The following is a 25,287-nucleotide window of genomic DNA, read 5'->3' on the forward strand; positions in this document are numbered from 1 at the left end:
TCAGACGTTAACTTAAAAATGTATGTAATTTAAAGTTGTTCACATCAAAACTCTTCGTGTCCCCTAAGTAGATATAATATTTGAGCTTCGTCGAATAGAAATCGACCTATCTCATATTATGTCATAATAAGAAAAACAGAGAAACAAAAAGTGCATTTTACCGTAATTTTCCCCCACTTTGTTATGACAAGTAAAACACATGTAAATTAATTTTACATTTAATAAACACTTTTTAATAAAAACTCTGAGACTGAATGTCATCTAATACCTGCTAACTATCACTTACTATTCCCCCGTGATGAGCCTCTACAATAAAGTTGTTGAAACATTGAAACATTTTATTCACTTTACGGCCTAAAAGTACAAAAAGAAATAAATCAACAATGAAAAGGTTACAAATGAACAAAGGAATAACATATATACAATATTAATTTAGAGGTATTGGAAGGAATTTCAAGAGTGAAATAAAGACATTACAGTATTACAAAATTTTGCCAAGCGAGTTAAGGTAAATTTATCATCAATATTAAACAGATTAGCAAAACTATTGATATTTTTCACTTTGTAAACTTTTTCAGGTATGTGCTTTCTTCTTTCATCATTGAAACAAATGCAATTACAAATATAGTGAAATTCATCTCCAATTTCTCCAACACTACAGAGATCACATAATCTATCTGCTCTATTTATATTTAAAAACCTTCCACATTCAATAGGTAATCTGTGACTAACACATCGAAATTTGCTTAAACTATAAACAAGATCATAGGGTAACAAAGAAAAATATTTCTCTTGGCCAAAGTTTGTTTTGTAGATCCTATAATTAACACATTTAAGAGAATTAAAAATATTTAACTTCCATTCGATATAAAAGTTTATTTACATTGGTCTTTAACCTTTCTAGATAGGCAAACATTTTTTGGAACAAATTGATCATTCCAATAATTTTGAAAACAATATTTGATTAGTACGCTACTGACATGTGACAACCACTTGAATTGGAAAATGTCCTCTTTATCAAGATTATACATGATTTCATATAACATTCGACAGATCTTTTTTCCAGAGACAATTCTTTGCCAAAAGCCAACCATCCTGGCATTTATAGATACAATGGCACTCTACCTAGTTCACCTTATACAATATCATTATGAGTAGATTTATTCAATTTTATTATATATTTACAGAATTCTAAATGTAATGACTCAATAATACTATTGTTTTCGTATCCCCAAACTTCTGAACCATACAGTAAAATAAGAGCAACCATTGCATCGAGCAATTGTAATAAAATATCAACAGGCAGACATAGCTTTCTAGCTTTACTTAAAACACTAAACATAGCTTTCCTTGCTTGTTGTACAAGTCTTAATTTATTCTTCTGAAAGTTACCCTTCCTTGAAAAAATAATGCCAAGGTACTGAAACTCTTCTACAGTTGAAAATTTCTTACCATTGTACATGAAAAAAAGTATTTTCAGGTTGTCTACATTTTGAAAATATTACAACATTTGTTTTTGAAGCATTAACTTTGAGATTCACAGTAAAGATACATAGCATTCAGGACTGACTGTAACTCAGATGCAGTTTCAGCAAATGTAACTGTGTCATCAGCATAAAGTAACAAATACAACTTAAAAAACACCTCAATATCATCATTATCAAAAAGTATATGAGATATTTTACCAACATCAGTGAGCCCATTATATGCATGGGACAAGAAATCAGTCAAATCATTAAGAAATAATGAAAACAAAAGTGTGTAAACAGAAACAACTGGAATACCGAATCCGATGTTAAATAACGTAGTAGAAGATAAACAACGACGAGCAAAGTTAAAAAAAAAAAAAATAAAGAATATAGCAAGAAATCCACAGAAAATGTAAGTAAAATTAAAATTCTATAGTCTGAATTACAGGGATATTTCTGTCAATGCCTTGATTTAATCCCATTAGGCTGTTTAAAATTAATTTATGTTTAACGTCACCCGCGCGCGTAGGTTCAGAAGAAACTATCGTCTTTGAAAAAAAAACCCAAACAATTCGGAATTTCATATATCCGTTCCGGTTTGGTTCTACATTTAGCGACTTAATTCTGCATCCAGTAGTGACAGAAAATGTGCTTTGATACCGCAGTTGGTGTCTTATTAAAAGAAAATTAGTGAATTAAACAGTATGGGATCATAAATGTAATCAAAAAATAGATGATTTTATGATTGAAGTTAATGACAAAATCTAGTTTGTTGAGTTTTTATCAGTCTTCGTATCACAGACTCTCAGGTCGTAAATATGTTGGCTGAACTATTCATTGTATTTGGAGAGAATTGCAAAACTTTTTACTGAGTGCAAAGTGTGTCAAAAACAAAGATTTTATAATATACAGTGAGATGCATCATTTAAATTTTATTTAATAGTTCCATCTTAGAATATTTCTGTAAAAATTTCATGGAACATTAAGATTATTGATTTCTTCATAGATGTAGCATTCATGTACCTACAAATGGCAACGATTTAAGGGAAAGATAATATTAGTCATTGCCATTTGAGCAGGGATAAGCTTAGAGAAGACAGGTTCTTTCAAGCAAAGGAGAGTAAGGAAAGTGATTGGGGTATTCCAAGAAGTGAAGAATCCTGTCATGTGTGGAATTCAAGGTAAAATAATCTAACACCTATGGTCCAAATATAGTATTTACACTTTCAAAACTAAATGCTAGTAGATTTAGTACTATGAGTAAAAATACAGCAGAATTCAATTTCAAGATATTTTCATTTCTAGAATGTATTACATACTGTCAACATAATTTTAATTGTAGATATCGATCAACTATTCCCACAAGAAGAAACGTTTTCCTACAGGATACCATGGACGTGTGGCAATATAAATCCAAAGGACAAACGAGGACAGTTAAAAGCCACTCTCCTGTACATTCAGTCTACATTTTTTGCTCACAAAAGGATTCAAACCAATATACATACTAAGGAAAAACTCTGCTTAGGAAATTAGATTTGGATGTCATATCCAATACTCTTATTAATCAATAGTGTTTTTTTAACGTACTAAATAGGTTAATTTGAATAAATTCACTAATGTTTAAAATTTTTCATTGTTTATTTTTTTTCCTGCCTCCCTCGTAAGTTTTGAACTTTAGAGGCGACGTTAAACGTAGAATTTACTTTGAACAGCCTTACGGAATGAACATCAGAAGGCTTTCGAGCTACATTACGATTATGAACACACAATTGAGAACAAAAATCACTGTTAGTTATCAGAAGTTCTAAATATATGGATATATTCATTGTATTCCTCTAAGTTTTAAGTCAAAATCCAGGCCAAAAGATAAAAAAAAATGTTGGTACCCAAACAAAGGTCTTGTCTCGAGGGATATACCTGTGAAATTTGAAAGCCTTGGCTCCAACTGTGCAAATGTTAATGGTGAAGGTTAAAGTTTTTAAAAAGTAAAACGTCAAGGTCAAAGTTGTTGGTATCCAAAGGCGGTCTTGTCACAAGGATTACATATCTGAAGTATGAAAGCCCTAGCATCAACCATTCAAAAGTTATGGCCAAGGTTAAAGTTTTTCGAAAGTAGGTCGAACTCCATATTCAAGATATGGCCAAAAATCTAAGTGGAAAAGTGCCGAAATTCCCAGTAAAATAAAGGAATCGGAATTTCTTGGTAATATGCACATTTACACATTGTGTGCTAAATATCTGCAAAGTTTGACGAAATTCTGTGCAGCGGTTTATGAGGAGTTGCGCTGACAAAAAAAACAGGACTGACTGACTGACGGACGTGTCAAAACATTACACCTCACGCAACTTGTTGCTTGGGGTATAATTACATATGTGAAATATGAAAGCCCTACATGTAGCACCAATCAATCAAAAGTTATGGCTAAGGTTAAAGTTTTCGAAAGTAGGTCAAACTAGGTCCTAAGGTACCAAGTCAAGGACAAAGGGTCAAAGTGGTTGGTATCCAAAGGAAGGTCTTATCACAAGGATTACATATTTGAAATATGAAAGCCCTAGCACCATTCATCCAAAAATAATGGCTAAGGTTAAAGTTTTTCAAAAGTAGGTCAAACTCCTAGGTGAAGGTAAAAGGGTCAAAGTGGCTGGTATTCAGAGGAAGGTCTTGTCACAAGACTTGTGAAGTGTAAAACCCCAAGCACCATCTGTTCAAAAGTTATGGCCAAGATTCAAGTTTTCAAAAGTAGGTCAAACTCTAAGGTCAAGGTCAAAGTTGTTGGTACCCAAAGGAAGGTCTTGTCACAAAGAATACACATGTGAAGTTTGAAACCCCAAGCTCCAACTGTTCAAAAGTTATGGCCAAGGTTAAAGTCTCATAAAATTTTGCAAAAGTGGGTCAAACTCTAAGGTCAAAGTCAAAAGTTCAAATATGATGGTACCCCAAGATAGGTCTTGTCACAAGGAATACAAAAGTGAAATACGAAAGTTATAGGTAAAACCAATCAAAAGTTATGGGCAAGGTTAAAGTTTTTGCGGACAAACAAACAGACAGACAGGGCAAAAACTATATACCCTTGAATCTTCGATACGGGGGCATAAAAATTATGAGTACTTTGAGTATGTTGAACTATTATGTAAGAAATTAAAAGGCAGTGGTAAATGATTGATATGCACTGATTAAAACTTCTTACCGGACGTTCTTATGATGTATGTTATAGATATATTCCTAGTTGTTGATTGTAAATGCAGTTTAAAACTACTCACAATTATTCAGTAAGTCTATAAGCAATTTAAATAGTCTTCATGTTGAATAAAAAAAATTCTTTTACCTCCACAGACCTGTAGACCCCAACCCACCCCACTTCGCATATTTACGGTTGTGTAAAAAAAAAATCACATGTATATGAATATCGCATAAGCCCCCCCCCCCCCTTTCCAGTTATTTTGCTTATCATTGAATTTCTGTTCCGTAGTTACACCCCCTGACAAGCGTTAGCGGTGACATGATTACTGCGGTGTCGGTAAGCATAAAAAAATGATCACTGCGCGTTGTTCCGGTTACATGGTAAGAATTACTGCTGCAAAAAAACTAGGATGGAGCTATGTGCTTCGGTAAACAATCTTTGATATTTTTTATATGACAAAACATTCAATGCTCAATCAAATCCTATCCAATAACGATATGTTTTTGCAATTTATTGCAAGCAACAGATCCAAAAACTTGTTACCCGTTTTTACAAACATTCGATCAAACTGTCGACGAAGGCACGGAAAACTTGTCAACATTTACACTGAGGTCACATCAAATCTTCATTTACATTACTTCATTTACATCACTAGAAGGCACTGTCACGTCATAAAATTTGGATCTTGATAATAAGTGACCATACTTGTGCAATTTTAAACTTAAAAAACGAAATTGACGCTTCAAACATCAAGAAAACGGAAAAGGCCCAGGGCTTGTTTTTTTAAAACCTGTTTTTCGAAATCGCCAAAAACAAAAAGGGTATGCCTGTCCCCGGCTATACGACGGTTTAGTCCAGCAAAAAGAAATTTCTGGTCTCCAAACTTGCTTCATTCACCGACCAAAACATCATTGCATTCATTTAAAAAAGGGAAATCCGTACTGAAGAATTCAAATAGGTCTCCACACAGCAAAGCAAGAAAAAACTTATTTGATTCATCAGCACTTATTCCAACGCTTCAGACTTATCAAATTTAGAGTTGCAGCAAGCCCAAGAAATTTTAAATAAAGCATGCTGTCATCATTTTTTTATGATGTTTTAAATTTTGTAAACTTAGATGAGTAACGAGAGATGCGCTACTCAGATGTTTGCAAATCATATTGGTGGACAGGACAACTCTTGTTTGGTAGGCGCTTTTTGCGTTTCATGGGTGGCCCGAAGCATGCTGGACAGGATTCAGTAATGGCAAAATTTAATTTTGTGGTACCTAGTAGAAATTGTTTAGATAAATTCACTCTCCAAGATGTTATGATTGAGAAAGAAATGAAACCCGGAATCAATAAAGGTATCGTGAAATTAATAGCTGGCAGAAAAGGTAATGTTTCTCACATTATCACATTTGATGGCAAAAAGATTGTTCCAAATTCTGGGTTTATCAATCTTTTAGATCTTGAAGATGAACCAAAAATGTCTACTCTGCTATCCAAGAAATTAAAAGACTTAAACATGGTTGATTCTTTTAAAAGTCATGTTGAAAATATGGAATTAGTTTCACAGAGTGCTTGTTCATTGATCGGGGAATGTTTTTCTAAACTACAACATGAAGTCTGATAGAAGTTTTAGGAACTAAGGTGAGAGAACTTAGGTATGTTAAGTGAAAAATTCGGTGTCACTTCAGAAGATTAAGGAAAAAGTAGGCGAAAAATGGAAAGAGTCAAAGGAGGCCTTTGTGATAGGCAAAATATCAAGTCAATGACTTAATTCAGTCAGCTTTGTTAACAGTGTCAAATTTGGGGAAAATCCTTTCTATTATCAATGGAACAGAATTCAATTGGAAGGATGAAAATGAAGTTCAGTTGATAAAGTGTTCTAATTATGCGCCACTTTTAACTCGTGTTTTAGCTCTGGAACATCTTGGTTTGTCTCATGATGACGAATTGCCACCCGAATTTGTACAGCAGAGAACTGACGCGTGGTACTGTTTGAGAAAGGAAGTTAAAGTTACTGGTAGTAGAATTTTTCAAGCAATTGGGTTGGACTCGTTAAAAATGCAAAAACTTTATTTCGATGTTCATGTTTCAAATTGTGAACCTTTACCATTTTCACAATTGCAACAGTCAGCCATTGCTCATGGAGCACAGTCTGAAAAACATGGAATTGCGACTATTCTGTCCTTAGTTATGCCTATGTATTTCCCAGACTCAGTGTTTTTTGAAGAGGGTGGATATTTCATTTAGAAATGAAAAAAAAATCTCGGTTTCGCCCGATGGATCGCTTCAGAATAAGGAAGGGATAATGTGTTGTGTAGAAATTAAGTGTCCTTTTGGGATGCAAAAGTACACACCAACAGTGCACTATCGTTTACCACTCAGATACTCCTGTCGGGTAATGGCTGAGATGGAAGCATTAAATACAGACAAGACATTGTACTTCTCATGGACAGAGGAAAGCTCTACAGCATTTTTAGTACACCATGACCCCGAGTTGTTTCAGAGGGTTATCCAGGAGGTAGAGTCCATTTATTATTGTGATGTTCCAAGAAGACCTACATCAATCCCAAACCACATCAAGGAATTAAAATCTGACCTTGAAAAGTTTTGTAACAACGCTATATTTCTTGGTGAATTTAGATCACTTAAAAGGAAATTAGAAGATCCAACTTCACAGTAAGACAATCACCCCATTACTTCATTGAAAAGACCCAGGATACTTCCAATTCGGTTTTATCGATAGCAAGCATGCTTGAAGAACTAGACAGAACAAGAAGAATCACAGAGATCTTGTAATGCCTAAAGCATCAGAGGTTCTTGCATTTACAATGTCTGACACTAATCGATTATGGGATTCTGAAATAGCTCATGGCATGCCGATTGGGTATGTATTAAGAGGCTGGAGTTTATCAGTTGATGTCATGCGGAAACTAGCCGATCGTTTTTACCAAGTCTGTCACGATGAAGGACTTCATATTCCTTGCGAAACATTCGATGGACAATGGGCACAACTGATAACAACTTCCTACGAAGGAAGTCCACTAACACTTTTACAATTGCAGAAAAATGTGTGGAAAAAGACCTGCGATTTAAAAAAAAAACTGAACTCATACAACAGTTAGAAATTTTTGGAACCTTAAAAAATATACAGAAGATATTTCAAGGAAAAAAAATGGAAAAAGTACAGTGTCAGTTGTTAGTTTTGAGAACAATTTACTTAGACCCTTAAAAACATCATCAAAAGGCTGGAAGAGCATTCGTGATAAAAAGATTCAAAACTCAGCGACCGAAGACGATGACAATGAACTACTCTGCAGTGCATTGAATACTTTAGAGTTGGAAGTTGCGCAAGAGGTTTCTTCTTTTCTTTAAGACTACTCAAATGATGCTACAGAGATTGAAGATACAGATACTCAAAAGGATGAAGTTGAAGACTTGCAAGTTGGCGACACTAGGATAAACACAGACTGTGAGAGAAATGTCGTTATCGACAGTCTTACTGATGAAGAAATCACAATTGTACGTGACATTTTGTTGCAAGGTAAACACAAGACAAAGTGGGAATCAAAGAACACTGCTGAAATCAGGTTTTGTTTTTCCTCAGCAAAAACTTTGAATGAATATACTGACAAAGAATTGCGAGACATTTTGACATTCCTTAATGTTAAATTAAGAAGGAAGAGTTTACACGTTTCGTTGAATCTGCCTAAATATGAAAAGGTAAACAAGATGTCAAACTTATTTGGAGACTCCTCAAATGTTCAAAATCAAAGAAAAAATAAAGGAAAACCCCCAGACAATCCTATCTTTAAAAATAATGTGCCTCAGAGCTTTAAGAAAACCGACATATCCAAAGCTTGCACTTGCTATTGCACACGCAGAATGTCATTGGAATGAAAACGTTCAATCCTGGATAAAAGAGCGGCCGATTGCAGAAAATATTAAAATAGAATGCTTAAATGAGTCATTCACGCCATTTTTTTCCCAGAATTTCACCCAGTAAGAAAACAGTTGGAAATTAAGGGGGTTGATGGAACACACATTCGAACTTGTCTGAGGGGGAAAATTTGCAGATCTGGACTTGCAAACATTACGATAGAAGCTTGGATTAAAGTAGCTAAGGCACGGAAAATACCATTAAAGCTGGCATCGTTACTGGTAGTACCCAATGGAAAAGTAATTGAACAGCAGAATGAAGCGTTTGCAAGGACAATGTTTTGTGAAAAAGTTGAAGAAATGGCGAAAAACGGGGATTATGAAGAGGCAAATTTTTGTAATCTTATAAGACAGTGGGGAGAAGCAGAAGATATTGCAGGTATCCCAGCGACAGAAAGGGTGGAAAGAGTGTTAAACCTGAGGAAATGGCTTTTGAATGGTGTTGATTTCGGATGTTTTCCCCCACCTGGTATGTTTATTAAGGGAATACCGAAAGTTACATTGAATCCTTGTTGTGCAACATTTGTACATGTATGAGCTTGTAAAAGAACAAACCTATTGTTGGAGGGCGTACAGTAGCCTAATTGGAGAACGTTTCTTTTCTGAAATGACAGAATTGGATCCATCAGGAAAAGGCGTTTTCATAGCAGCCGGTGTTTGACAACATATGAAAAGAATAACCCAAATACACTCTATGAGGCTCAATCCAAATAGGCACTAGTAGTTTTATAATTACATTTTTTAAAAATGGCAAATATATAAAACAATACCACTAAGGTGGTTTTTGTAGTGACGATGAAAATGCATACCTATTTATTTTTGTTTTAGAACGTTCCATATGCAGACTACTGAATCATACGTATACCCACGAACACCAGCTCTCTTGTGTGATAGACCTTCAGGAGAAGGAAGTCAGAGAGAACCACCGATTTACATCGACAGCATTACACCATTGTATGTACATAGTGAAATAAAACAAGCATTCTGAGAGTATTACATTAGCAATACTAGTTCCCTACCGGCAAGTGTAATCTGGTTCCCGTTAAGAATTGAAAATGCCATAATTCCGTCAAAAATCAATGAAGCGGAACAAAATGCAAACTTGATCTATAACTCATCAAGGTAAAGACACATACCAAAAAATAGCTCAATATCTGCAAGCGTTTAGAAAAAAAGTGCGGAAAACCCTAAAAAATTGAAAAGGTCGTAATTCCGTCAAAAATAATTGAAGCGGAACAAAATGCAAACTTGATCTGTAACTCATCAAGATACACTCACATACCAAAAATCAGCTCAATATCTGCAAGCATTTAGAAAAAAAAGTGAGGAAAACCAAGTGGGACAGACAGAGAGAGGGGCAGACAGACGGACGGACAGACTCAGAGGAAACCTATAGTCCCCCCCCCCTCCCCGGTTTCACCGGTAGGGGACTAACAACAAAGTTTTGTGCACAACTGGTACAATTTTTTAATTTACATGTAATTTAATGGAATATTTCAATAATTTGTTGATAAATCGCATTCTTTTTCAGAGATCACTTGTTTGATACACCTGGAAGGAAATCTACCGTTAATCGAAAAAAACCACTTGGTGTAATTTCTGACTTGGAATCGGCACCAAAAGGAGTGCAACCAATTAGGGTAGATGCCCATTACAAGACCGATGAGTCCAAAATGCTGCCGAGTTTACGCCTGGGAATTGATGTAACGGATGTAACATGAACTTTACGCTCGAATAGTTATAATACAGTGATATTGTTCAATAAATTTTGATTAAATTCATGCAACTTGCTATTTTGTTAAACAATTTTATTTCAAGCTTCAATGAAATGATACTGACATAAACCAGTCTACCGCAACAATGAAACAAAGGTAAGAAAAAAATAACACATAATTAAGACTTATTGCCAGATTCTTTAAAAGAAATATATGAATTTAGATTACCTTTGTCTTTCAAAGTTACAATTTAAAGTAATGACTATTAACTTGGACAGGGTGTCTTCTGTCACTTAAAAATGTTCGGTCTGGAAATTAAAATGTTTAACAGTTATTCACATTTTGATACATGTGGCAAATAGTCCTTTTTGTATCGGTAACATTTTCCACATTTTGGGCACTGAAAGATCTTTAGCTGGTGTACAGCCCCTTTCTAGTCGCAAATGCCTTCAAAATCTGTCACAAGCAAATTCAAAATTTCTAGGGATATTACAGCTTTTCAAATGACAAGTAAGATTTGATTTGTAGCAGAACCTTTCCCCACACCTGCTGCATCCATGTTTTTTATCCTGGGAGTGGGACGCGACAGTGTAATGCGTTTTGTTCACAAAACACGTTACACTCTTCACATTTATACTTCCCTGCACCATTGTGGCGATCGTTGTGATCTTTTAAAGCAACTCTAGTGGAAAATTGATCACCACAGTGTTGGCATACATAGGATTTTGTTCCATGCACTCGTAGATGTCTTTGTAGATCGCTTTTTATCTTGAAGGATTTCATACGTGTCGCACTGAACACGGCCCATTTCTCTATGTCTTCTGTGATGGATATATACTCCTTTTTTGGATTTGAATCCTTTTCCACACTCTTCATAGAAAAAATCCATTTTCTAAAATTAAAAAGCAAAGAATTATCAGACCATACAATTCAAGTTATTGCTTGGGATGCAGTAATCTAAGATGCAGTAATCGGATATGTGCCTACTTTGATATCGCAGTAATTATTTGATGCTTAAAGACTAAGAAAAATGATTAATCAAATTCTCTTGACAGAAATTAAGTTTAAAATTACACAAGTATGTTCACTTATTATCAAGATCAAAATTTTATGACGTGACAGTGTCTTCTAGCAATGTAAATGAAGATTTGATGTGACCTCAGTGTAAATGTTTGACAAGTTTTCTGTGCCTTCGTCAAAAGTTTGATCGAATGTTTGTAAAAACTGGTAACAGGTTTCTGGATCTGTTGCTTGCAATAAATTGCAGAAACATATCGTTATTGGATAGGTTTTGATTGAGCATTGAATGTTTTGTCATATAAAAAATATCAAAGATTGTTTTCCGAAGCACATACCTCCATCCTAGTTTTTTTGCAGCAGTAATTCTTACCATGTAACCGGAACAACGCGCAGTAATCATGTCACCTCTTACGCTTGTCAGGGGGTGAGTTACGTCTCCCCAAATCCCTGTACCTGACTGCACTGTGTTATACGCATAAAAGATACATGTACTCTATACTGCTAGACAACAAATATTGTATATAAGTTTCCAATGAAATTTTTTCGAGGATAGACATTATATGCTAATGGAATATGAAATACAATTTCATTGTATTTAAAAAACAAGCACTCTGAGAGTATTGCATTAGCAATACTAGTCCCCTACCGGCAAGTGTAATCTGGTACCCGTTAAAAAATTGAAATGCCATAATTCCGTAAAAAATCGATGAAGCGGAATGAAATGTAAACTTGGTCTATAACTTAGAAAGGTAAATTCAAATACCATAAATCAGCTCAATATCTGCAAGCGTTTAGAAAAAAAAAATGCGGAAAACCCTGAAAAAATGAAAAGGTAGTAATTCCGTCAAAAATCATTGAAGCGGAATGAAATGCAAACTTGATCTGAAACTCATCAAAATACACTCAAATACCAAAAATCAGCTCAATATCTGCAAGCGTATAGAAAAAAAGTGCGGAAAACCAATTGGGACAGACTTACAGACAGACAGACTCAAAGGAAACCTATAGTCCCCTCCGGTTTCACCGGTAGGGGACTAATAAAGTCTGATTTCTTTCTTGAAAACTTAATTATGCCCCGGGATCGAAAGATCCCGGGGGTATATTGTTTTTGTCCTGTCTGTCTGTCTTTATCTGTTTGTCTGTTTGTTTGTCCGTTTGTCTGTTGTCAACTTTAACCTTGCCCATAACTTTTGATTGGTTGGAGCTATGACTTTCATATTTCACATGTGTATTCCTTGTGACAAGACCTTTCTTTGGGTACCATCATATTTGACTTTGACCTTGGAGTTTGACCTCTTTTTGCAAAATTTTATGAGACTTTAACCTTGGCCATAACTTCTGAACAGTTGGAGCTTGGGGTTTCAAACTTCACATGTGTATTCTTTATGACAAGGCCTTCTTTTGGATACCAACAACTTTGACCTTTTGACCTTGGACTTTGACCTACTTTTGAAAAACTTTAACCTTGGCCATAACTTTTGAACAGTTGGTGCTTAGGATTTCAAACTTCACATGTGTATTCCTTGTGACAAGACCTTCCTCTGGATATCAACCACTTTGACCCTTTTGACCTTGACCTAGGAGTTTGACCTACTTTTGAAAAACTTTAACCTTGGCCATAACTTTTGAATAGTTGGAGCTAGTGCTTTCATATTTCACCTATGTAATCCTTGTGACAAGACCTTCCTTTGAATACCAACGACTTTGACCCTTTGACCTTGACCTAGGAGTTTGACCTACTTTTGAAAAACTTTAACCTTGGCCATAACTTTTGAACGGTTGGTGCTAGGGCTTTCATACTTCACATATGTAATTCTTGTGACAAGATCTTCCTTCGGATACCAACCACTTTGACCTTGACCTTGACTTTTATTTAAAAAACTTTAACCTTCACCATAACTTTTGAACAGTTGTATCTAGGTCTTTCAAATTTCACAGGTGTTTTCCTCGAGACAAGATCTTTCTTTGGGTATCAACATTTTTTATCTTTTGGCCTGGATTTTGACTTGCATTTGAGAAACTTTAACCTTCGACATAAGCTGCCATACGGGGGCATCAGTGTTTCACAAACACATCTTGTTGTATTTTATTTCGCTGGAGATACATAGATACTCACTCTAAGTATAATTCGATAAAATATACATATAAACAATGAGCTCTGGGAGCTCTGACTTTGAGGAGGAAGCTGCACAATAACTCCATGAGTACATTTCATGTTCTCCAATTCCGTCAACTATACCGTGAAGATGACCGATAAGTTGATGAAGAGGATATTAGATACAGAGTGAGTTAATACTGCTTTGATCAGTCTGCCGTGATAGCCCCAGAACAAAGTGATGACACCAACGAGGAGAGGAAGTACATAGATATAATTTTTGAAAGTAGATGTGGATGTACCTGAGTGTGTTTTGTTAAAATTTCCTCATTTAAAGAACAGGCATACTTACAAATTTTGAGGCTACGAGGGTATACAAAGAGTGAGAGAGATGTATACATTCTTTCCAAACTGGAAGACCAGCTGATTATCAAAGACGTCAACACAAACGGAGGGAAACGAGAACGGCAAAGATTTCATTACAGTTTTCGGGGAGTCGATGTCTGTGAAAGTACTTTGAGGTCGTTATTCGAAATTGGACGTTCAGAATTCAAGAATTTGGAAAATAAAATAGTTGAAAGAAAATGGCGTAACTCCCCGTGTTCATGGACTAGTAGGGAAGGAATCCAACCATGGGCACCCATTTTCTGTTGTCGAAGCTGCTGTTTTGTTGTTGAAGAGATATGCAGATCAGTATGAATTGCCTTTACCTGCTGCCCCAGGAGCCCGTGATAATACGCCACCAGTTCTATTACCATGCAGTGAAAGTAAAGCGTCGATTCACACGAAATATAAGGAGGCTTGCTTGAAAACTAGAAGTACTTACATGGAATTAACGACTTTCAAAGAAGCATGGAACTCATGTGTTCCGTACACACAGTTTATCAAGCCTAAAGCTGACTTATTTCCTGATCATGACAAGGAGCACAAGGCGGGTGTGACCGGTCTGCAGGGGGTGCTCACTCCTCCATGGCACCTGATCCCACCTCTGATGTCTTACAGGTCCATGTTTGCTCTGCTCCTATTTTATAATGATTAATGGACATTTGAGCTCGAATACTGTTCGTTATCTCCAAATATTTCATGTAAGACTTGCCATGATCTTAGGGTGGACATATCTGGTGCCTTTGAAGAAGAAATCAAATTACAATTGACACACCGCCTTCTAGTTCATGTAGAAGAGGCGAAACGGAAACGTGATTTTTACAAACTCTGTACTGAAAATGCAAGAGTCGAACTGAAGCAGGTTGAGAAGCCTCATGAAAAAGAGGGTGTTACAGAAACTCGTGATTATTCCCTATATCGAGAAGGACATTTAAATACCCACGACGCATGAAGAGTTATCTCTAAATATAGATAATGCTATGTAGATGAATTTATTTTTTAAGACATCGCCACTAAATAATAACATTAAATATATGTCTTATTAGATTTAGATCACAAATCAAGGAAAACAATTTAATTCTGCATGCATTTAAAACAATACCCATTAATTTTCTGATATTCTCTCCCTCTCTCTTTTTCTCTCAAGAGAGATGTTGCATTGTACTTCCATTATTTAAAAAAAAAATGATAATATATACCAGCCATTCCAGGATTCGAACCCATTCTCAGGTAAAAGAATATTTGCATAGAGTCCACACACTTTACCACTAGACCAGCTCCGACAATGAACTACCATGAGCTATTTTATGGGCACATTTTACATTTCAGATGGATAATAATTTTTATTCGATTTTTGTGATTTTCAAAAATATGCCTCTTTGAAACAAAAATCAATCAAGAAAAATCCAAATTTTTGGCAATTGGGATAAGAATTTCCCTACGCAGACAAACTATCTAATCGATGAAAATGAAACAATTGGAATAAATGGAAGCAAAACACACGGACCGAATGCAGTTCTTAGTATGGTACGTCACTGTTTGAATGCTAGTAGCTATGGAAAAGTAGCTTGTCATCTCATGCTGACAACTGTGTAGGACAAAATAAAACTACTCTTTACTATCTAGCGTGGCGATGCCGCATGTAAAGGACGACACAAAGAAATTCAACTAACTACATTTCATGATTTGCTGGTCACACAAAATGTCTATATTATTACTGTGTCGGAATGATTAAAAAGAAATTCCGCAGATCGGATGTTAATGGTATACACGAACTGGAAGCAGTAGTGGAAATTTCTGTAAAAGGCAACACCGGGGCTCGATATGGAGGACAGAGTAACGGATTACAATGGTTTGGATGGGATGTTTTCTTCAACAGCTACTTTAAACCTTTGAAGGGCATCGAAAAATTCTATCACTTCCGCTTTATTTCCGTTGAACCAGGTGTTGTATATGCCAAAAATACGCTTGAAGGCCCTGAAATACGAATCAAACATTAAAAAAAAAAGGTGAACATGGATGAAGTAGTCAGTGGATTTCCTGAGGTGATCGCTCCAGCTGGACTCTCTGAAATTTCAATGAAATCAAAGCTTACGTAAAAGTGCCGTACAAAGGCTCCAGATGAGGAGTGATTTAATTTCAGGCTCCTTATGTACTGCAATGTATATTAACATGTTCAAACGTATTTCATTGCAAAGATTTGTTGTTAATGAATTGTTAATGAATATGAAATATTTAATTCACTCATTCTGTATTGTGACGTCACAAAAGCGATAAAGTATTATATTTTTTTCTTTAAACATGTGATGTTCAAAATTCAATATCCGCGTTATTTTTGAAGATATCATTATTCTGTTTTTTGGATTTCAGTTACCTATTATAACGGCAGATGGAAAATACTGAAACCTAAAAATCATAAAATATTACCGATAAGGTCGATTTCTATCCGACGGGGCTCATTTTTAATGCATCTATTATAATTGCACTGTTTACTTCCTGGTTCAACAAATGTTATTCTCGATGTTAATCAAGTACGTATATATGTAGTTCTTTGGCATAACAGATTGTTTTGAATTTGTTGCAGAAAAAGGAAATATTGCGGGTCTCTATAATAACTTGGTAAACATCGACTAGTTTCTGTAAAGTTTGTTTATACTTTTTTGTTTGATATCTAAAATAACAAATCAGATGAAATTTGTTAGTGTTAATGAGAGAATTTTTATGAAATATCTGACAAGACGGTATTAAATACTGTTGCTTACGGTTTCTCATTGATTTAGTAATGATAGATCGTAATTAAAATATAGGTTCGAATCAATTCATGGGAATTGATGTAAATATGTGGGTATTGAATTGATGTAGCATAATATATGTGATAGAGTTATGGCACCTTGAGTATGGAGAAAGTAGTTGAGAATAAAATATTGTACAACTTTTGTCTATTGTCTATGACAAAAATTTCATTGTCTATGAGATGTACGTCTCTTGACTTTAATAAACTGAACTGAACTTGTCATGTGATACACTGTATAATACAGTTTTTTTAAAATAAATAAATGAAATCTATATTCACACAACTGTAATGTGTACATTTCGTTTGCTGTAATGCAGATTTAAATTTGTTTTCTTGCTACAGAGGGGCATTGTAGTCTAATGCATTAACTAAGTTGAACGTATAATGCAGTAACTGTTGTGATTAATTTTCTGCTTCAGAAGGCTGCGGCCTTCATGTGAATATGTTGACAGTATTTGAAGTCTGCTTTGTGTTTGTTAACTTTGTTTTTTTAATATTAAAAGATATTTCCTCAATTGAAATTTTTATATATTACTTACTGTTTTCATTCTCTTTTAAGTATGACAATTTTGGATTTGTTGATGATATTCAACGAGACTCATGCAATAACATGGGCGATAACAAAGTAGCAACCATGGATCGGGTAATGGTAATTTGTAATGGTAATTGACAGTAATTAATTACAAATTTTGATGGAGTTGAAAGTAATGTGTAATTGACCAAATTTTCAATTACATGTATTTGTAATCTAATTAATTAATTTTGAAGAAGGCATGTAATTCACAATTACTTTTCAATTACACTGATGTGTATTGAATGAAAAATAGCTCTCCCCTACTTCCCCACCTCACCCCCAATACACGCTATTGAAGAAAGCTTAACTGATCTTTTGGACAAAATATTTTGATAGTTATCTTTTTAAAGGAATTTACATATTTACCCTCTTTAGTGAATTGCTGTTTCCTCTAACATGTCTAAATTTCTTTAAAACTTTGAATCAAAATAATCTCTCTGGGTGTGTATGATAAACATATACATTAAATATTTTGATTAAGATGTTCATAAATTGACAGTTAAAATACCTAGTCCAATGGCTTCTAATCCTTTGTTTGCCATATTTGTTTACAGCTTGTGTAAGAATTGATTAACAGGTGCTAATTAGTGCCCTAAGGTGATGTACATATTGACACTGAACTTCCATAGGTAATTTACATGAACACTTTGACTTTGCATTTATGGTAGATTGACCCACAACTTGTCAAATACTAACTTTCTAAGATAGCTTACAATACTGAAAAAGGAAACTTGAAGGCAAAACGCATCCATTGGTTAAAATAAAATATGAAAAGCTTAAATATGACGTAGAATTTGTAACACATATGAATTAAAGTAAAAACATGAGTAACCTTCCTACTAGTAGTCGGTAGCTATCTCTTAATGTCATATATGCCCCCCCCCCCCCCCGAAAAGTATCTTCAGTGAGACAGGAAAAAAACCTTCAAACCTGATAGATGAAGGTTAGGGGATACAGTATATGAAAATTTCATGAGCATCTAAATAATGTAAAAGAATAATTTGTAACTGAATCTGATAATTATGAATATTTTTAGGAATGTTCATGCATTACCATGTATTTACGTGTTTTCTTAAAATGTAATTTGCAATTTAATTAATTACATTTGCAAAGTAATTGTAATTTAATTAATTACATTTCAAAATCACTGTAATGGTAATTTAATTGAAGGTTTTGGGCTAGTAATTTTAATTTAATTAATTACTTTTCTATGTAATTGACCCCATCCCTGGGAGGCAACCTGCCTGGAAAACGGATCATCGGGTCAGTATATTCACCTTTAGGAAGAGCTCGTAGGTGTTCTACACGACTGTGGTTATGGCAGATGACTGTAAATATTCAGTGTGAATTTTAAGTCTGTAAAAAAAATCTGTGATGTCGTTTAATGAATTCTATATATTCAGGAAAAAAAGCTAATGCGCAGCATTTGTGTCCCCGCTCAAGGAAAAAAAAGAAAAGGGTGGAAAACCTGAAAAGATGCCGATGGAGAAAGAAAATGCAAGATATGATTTTTTACCTAAACCTTTGATTTTAAACTCGATCAACAGAGGTCTTCTTTAAGTCGTTCAGAGATATGATAAAAGATTTCATTAGAAGCTGAAGAAAAACTCCGGTTATCTGGAAACCATTTTTTGCAAAGTTTGAATTTTTTTTAACCTTTTAACCTTAAAGGCAGAGATTTTAAGCATCGCCTTCAAAAATACCTGGTCTGTGTACCCCTGTCAATCAAGTGCATTAAGGTACATCTTTGGGTGCTAGAACTTGATTGACATTTACTTACTAGTTCCTGTGTATACCCTGTACACCTTGTTTGGCACTCGTGGTGACCTTCAAATCATCTTTTGATCCTTTGATATTTACCACACATGGTATAAACAATAGAGAAGCTGTATTACTATGGAATTTTTAGCTTGATATATATACACAAGTTTAGTATATGAAATAATTTTGATACTCTTTATAAAATATATCAAAATTTGGTACAAACTTTTTTTCAAAGCTCAACAAATACTTTAGTAATATTTTAATGGGTGGGGATGCTTTGACACACATTCAATTACGTATTTATAAAAATAATTGAGATTAAACTTTATTTACAGCTTTTTATTTCTAATTTAAAATCATCTCAAAATCCCAATACACTAGTAAAGTTTGACTTCTTGGGTATTCTACTGTGTATTAAATCACTTCCTGTGTGTAGGGATTGGGAGACAAACGACCACAGGTAGACTGCTAGCCCTAGGCATTCACACCTGTACAAAATAGGCCCCTCCCTCACCTGGAATTTACCACCCAGTAAAAAATCTCTGCCCTTAAACTCAAAACAGGTCGTCTCTTAGTTATTGGGATTGATGGTAAAATATTTATTATAATAATTGAAAAAGCTCAATGAAAACCAAAATCATATGGATTTAGTGCGATTTATGAATTCTGGCCTCAACTTCACAATCAGTAAAGGTCGTCTGTAAGTCACTGGGAGTTGTAATGTAAAATTGCCTTGATTAATTTGAAAGAGAACTTAATTTTATAAGTTATCTGGAGACCATTTTATTTTGCAATATACGAATTTTTGACATTGACTTTAAAAGCATCAGGGTTTCTTTACGACATCGAGAGGTATGATATAAAAATTTAATTGAAACAGCTCAAAGAACACTAAAATAATCCAAGGGGGGGGGGGGTGAAGGGGGTGTATGATTTCTGACCTTTGACCTCAAAATTATACTATAGGGGGTTGCAAAATGATTGGAATCGAGAATGTACAGATGGACAGACACAAGCAAACGTCGGGCAAAATGTGATCAGATAAGCTCATTTTAGCTTTCAGCTCAGGCGAGCTTAAAAACTAACTGCATTATTTGAAGAAGTCGATATATATACATAAAAAATACAAGATTTATTCACGGCTCGTGTAAGCATATCAAGAAGCATAATCACTGTTTATGACTGTTTCATGTCAAACATATGCTGTCAACATTTCTCGATGTTGTCTTCTTATACATGATGAATATGTCAATACAGAAATAATTATATCTGAGCAGTATCACCGAGTTTTATTCCTTCTATAATCCGTTTATTAAGAACTAGAATGGAATCCATTGTTTCCTCTATAGCAGATATCTTTTGAGTGAAGGCTCCATTGAATTTTTCTTTCCTCTGTCCATTTATCAACTAACATCTAATGGGGGAGTATTATGACCGTTCTTTGAGTTATTGGAAGATGCTCAGATAGAGCAATGGCGGTTACTGGCGATCAATCTCGGGTCAGCCAACCAATTTATATCTCAGATCAGTATCTGACAGGAACAACAGTACGGTTCAGTGAGGGGCAACATCGTACAATGAATACAAACAAGTCCTCCAATACACTGCACGCTTTTAATTAGGAGTATCACTCGTATTGGCAAGTCATAAAAGATTTATAAAGCTCACAAAATTAACAATAAACCAAAGTCTAAAGTATAAAGGAATGGGTAATGAAATCTACACAACTACCACGCGTTTTTATCATCTATACACTGTCAAACGTAGAGCATTGTTAACACTTTGGTATGAAATCAACAATTTACACCAGAATAACATTTATAAGCTTTTCTGTCAACAAAAAGAACATAAACTCCCTTTATAAAAAGATAAATCGGAAGTTTCGGTGAAAGATTATTCCCTTATCTGTCATTTTATCACTTTAACACGACCTTACTTTTGTGTCGGTCCAAAAATTAACTAAAGTATATATAGCTTTACATGTGTTTCGATGAAATTTGTGTGTAAAAAAAAATTTTTATCCACTAATGTTTTTTTTTTTAAATCTGTAGAGTCGAACCGTTCTGTATCCCCTCTCTCAAAGCGATGTTAGGAAAAGGGGTATAGTGGAAGTGGAGCACTTTTAGAAAGAATTCTTGTCTGATTTCTGACATGCATTTATATTTCGATGTTATGAATTTGAAAGATCATCTTTCTTTCTCATGACTGTACAACTTTAAATAGAAATGGTAATCTGAGTTTGAAATCTAACAGGGACTTTATATTTTGCGGAACGACGGCGTATGAAAATATATCCTTTAATGCTTTACTACTGAATAATGAATCTAGCTAACATTTTTTATACTATCAAAAGCTGGCAGAAATTTTCTTAAGTAATTGAAATTATTTAATAAGTTTTAAGATCAGATTGGAGCAAAAAAAAAAATCAGTATTTTCAGAATAAATTGAATAGTAATCAGTAAAAAGTATTTTCCTCTTTATAAAACGGTTAAAACTATGTATCATTCTGTATCTTTAAACGACTACTTCACCATATGTGGAAAAAAATGATTGATTGATTGATTGTTTATTGTTTAACGCCGAGTCGGAAATATTTCAGCCATGTTTCGGCGGATAACTTATTTTAAATACTCGGTTTATGAATGGTTTTTGGTTTCTCTGGCGGCCCCCAGTGAGCCTACTCTTTTTCGAAATCCAGAGAAACGATCTTTTACGTGCCAAGGGGGTTGTAATCCTTGACACGGGGCACCATTTAATGTCCCGTTCGACGGACTTAAAATTTAAAAACTGAGAAACTGTAGAAATATGATATTTGCATAAGAGAAAATTTAAGTGTCGTTGCCTTGTATTTTGTTTTAAATCATTTGGACAAGGTACAGGAATACTTAATGTTGTGTGATCGATAATCTGATACTGAGAAAAACATCCAAACACCCTGAAAATATTTGTGACTAATGAGGATGTCTTAATCCTAATGTAAAGGTGATGTAGTGTTAAATCTCATAAATTCAGTAACAAACCGAATCGTGAACAGGGTAAAACACGGACCGCTGGAAACACCAGGGGTGAAATCAGGTGTCAAGGAGGAGTGGAAACCCCCTTGTAGATAAGGTCACACCCACAGTGAGCCCTATGTATTGTAGAGTTATGTTGTCTTGTTATATTGATCATTATATTTTGAGATGGTCCCTAAATGCTATTTATTGACTTGAGTTAACTTTTCTTGTTTTATAATTATAAATTACGGGAAACTTGCATCTTACAATACTATGTTATGCTAAAGTACTTATTTTTAAAGTTTAATGTGTGTAATTTTCTTTATTACTAGATTATTTAAATGGCATATCTGAGGTATTAGTTATATTGAGGAAATTCGAACTGCAGTGTCACACGTGCTTTTCATTTCATGGTAATCATTTAATATTTTAATTGACACACTAACTGATTCATTCCCAGGCTATATGATGCATTTCTTGTATTATTAGGGTATATGCACTGTCTTAATTCCATTATTTTGTACACTTTTCTGAAGAAAGATTTCATTTGGTTGTTTTTAGATTTCACATCTATTAACATTCATACCTTGTGAATTTCATGACGTTGACATTGTAAGTAAATCTTTACGTATAAATTAATAAATTTTGCAAATAAACTCCGAAACGGGTGCACCAGATTTCTTACTAACTCCTCTATGAATACACGGGATACAAGATGATGTCCGTAAACTATAATTATTCAGATTTCACTCGCATAGTAAGTATCGTATGTTGAATTAAAAGTCTACTTTCATTTTCTTTAAACAGCCATGAAATAGCAAAAACGTAAGTAAGGTGGCGGTTCCGGTTGGCGGATCTAAGTTACTGGCAATTTTGAAAGAAACTGACAACAAACGTTTATTTATTTCATAAAACGTCATCACTGAACTATTCAATCAAAACTTGATTTAAATGATATAAAAGAAATAAGTTGTGATAACCGATTAAAAAGGGAAATATGCAAATTATTTTCGTCATTCACCGATCGTAATATTGATGGAAACTTCTAGAACATCATATAGCATCGAGCCCGATGTTAAAAAGAAAAAACGATCGAGGCTACTATAGCTTGAACATAAAAAGCTTTTGTGTGAATGGTAATTGAAATGATGGTAAATCATTGATAACACTATAAGTTGTGAATATATTTATACATCGAAAGACTTATATGTAGTCGGTTTTCCTTAAAAATTTATCGGTAAAATTTGTATATTCCTCACTGAGAGCATACTGACAACGAACCCGAAGTACAATTTGTTAAAATTACCTGAAATTGCTATGAAATATTTTAAGGGATTTAAAGGATGACTGCACTTAAGGACATGCGGAATTTGCGACAAAATAAACTTTCAAAACAAACATTTTTCTTTTCATTGCAAGAATGGTCAACATCCAATCTACAACTTTATCTAATTACGTTTAATAAAAGTGTATATTTACGAAGTTCGAATCTGTTTTCAAAGGCAGGGGTCATCACAATTTCTTAAATCTCCGTTCGATAATGAGGACGCCCACTTTTTCACTGACTTTATACATAGTCAGCGCATGTTTGTCTATTGTTCTACGTTTAACAATAGTTGTATATTTGCATAAATAATAATGTGTCAAAAGGAGATTAATAGACAAACATGCGCTCATGGTTAAAAAGAGAAAAAACTGCTTCTTCTTACATTCGTTCTCTGTGTTGTAACCAAGGATTGTGACATGTTGAATATTATAATTCACCACGTGATTTCTTACCTCAGGTAACTTTGTGAATACTTAATTCCGTCGCGTGACTTGTAAGGTAGCATGTGCTAACTAGGACATTGTGTTCGAACACGTTTAGTCATCTGGCATTGATATAAAATCTGCTTTAATTATATTGACGTGCTCATATTGTTAATTTCGTTTTGAAACCTTTGTCAGAAGTGTATTTGTGCCATACAGAATGGAGAGGGAGATTTGAAAGAGTGGTCACGTTCTTTTTTCCAAACATGTCATTGTTATCTATCAAGTCTAATTTTAGACTCATTCTTACAATATTAGGTCCACCTCTCATGCATACGTAATGTTCAATCAAGGGCAGGTAAGTGTAAATTCACTATATTTGGAAAGCAGTAAGGACAAAAAACATTGAATCATTTTATTGTATCACAGTCTAAAATCATTTTAAGATTTAAATGTGGTTCCAAATTGACAGTATTCTTTCATAAACATACAAAAGTGAGATAAGGTTTAGAAATAAAAGCAACAGAAGCAACCGAAAAAGACCCAAAAACAGGCGTTAAGTGCAGTCATCCTTTGATCACATATTTCTATAATTTGGAAATCTGATCAATTAACTTGTTAATTAACGTGTATGTACAACGCTGTGAAAAGGGAGATAATTCATCACAATATCTTATAGAACCAATTATCAATTTCTTGGAGAAAAATCCATTGTTGATGGCAAACTGTTTCTTTGATACAAGAGAAGAGGTTACTAGTAAGGTAAGAATTTTAAACCCCTTCAGCAGTGCTGTTCAACTTTACCAAGACACCTGGATTGGCAGGGTTGAGGAAGGGGAGGTAATCCCTATACCAAAGCAAATAGACCTCATCAATGGGTCAGACCTTCGTCAGGTAAATACTGAAGACTCCTAGATCGATTCCAGAACATTTACAGGACATGTTTAACAAAACCTCGAAAGACAAAGAGTTCAGAAAAAATAGAGTTGATAAGGAAATTGTTATGTAAATTTTTAGGTATCTTTTCCAGGTGCGATACAGATTTAGGACTAACTGACTTAGTTAAACATACTACAGATATAGGAGACACTTGAGACAAGCCGACCAGAAAGATACTTATTACATTAGAACCTGGCAACATCATTATGAAGAAGGACAACTAGTTTAGTATCTAAATGATTGTATGTTGTTTTACGTCCCATTCGAGAATGTTTCACTCATATAGAGAGAGACGTCACCATATACCGATGAAGGGCTTCAAATTTTTACCTTTACTCGGCACTGCGGGCCATTGAGCAGTGAGGGATCTTTATTGTGCCAACGCCTGCCGCGACACGGGGCCTCGGTTTTTAAAGTCTCCTCCGAAGGACCCACAACTTTCACTTCAAAGCGCCGAGCGCATGGTGAAGGAACAGTTGCTACCCATCTTTTATCGACTTAGGTCAGTCACGGCCGAGATTCGAACTCACGACCTCCCGATCACGGAGCGATCGCTCTACCGACTGAGCTACCGTGAACGGTAGTTATTTAAATGAGGGTAGAAAGAAGGAAATATGACAAAAGTTACAACCAACTTATCTCAGTCCTTTTGTAATCTCGCGAAAGTTTAATGACTTGAT

The 25,287-nt window shown here is 34.6% G+C and overlaps 1 pseudogene; it reads left to right on the forward strand.

Moving 5' to 3' along the window:
- The first annotated feature begins 7,039 nt into the window (after nt 1–7,039).
- LOC133196073 (uncharacterized) lies at nt 7,040–15,890 on the forward strand (annotated as a pseudogene).
- The last annotated feature ends 9,397 nt before the right edge of the window (nt 15,891–25,287 follow it).

The sequence above is a fragment of the Saccostrea echinata genome, unplaced genomic scaffold (assembly GCF_033153115.1).
Source record: "Saccostrea echinata isolate AGI-Se365-2 ecotype Australia unplaced genomic scaffold, CSIRO_AGI_Sech_v1 ptg000030l, whole genome shotgun sequence".
In the NCBI taxonomy this organism is placed as follows: Eukaryota; Metazoa; Mollusca; class Bivalvia; order Ostreida; family Ostreidae; genus Saccostrea; species Saccostrea echinata.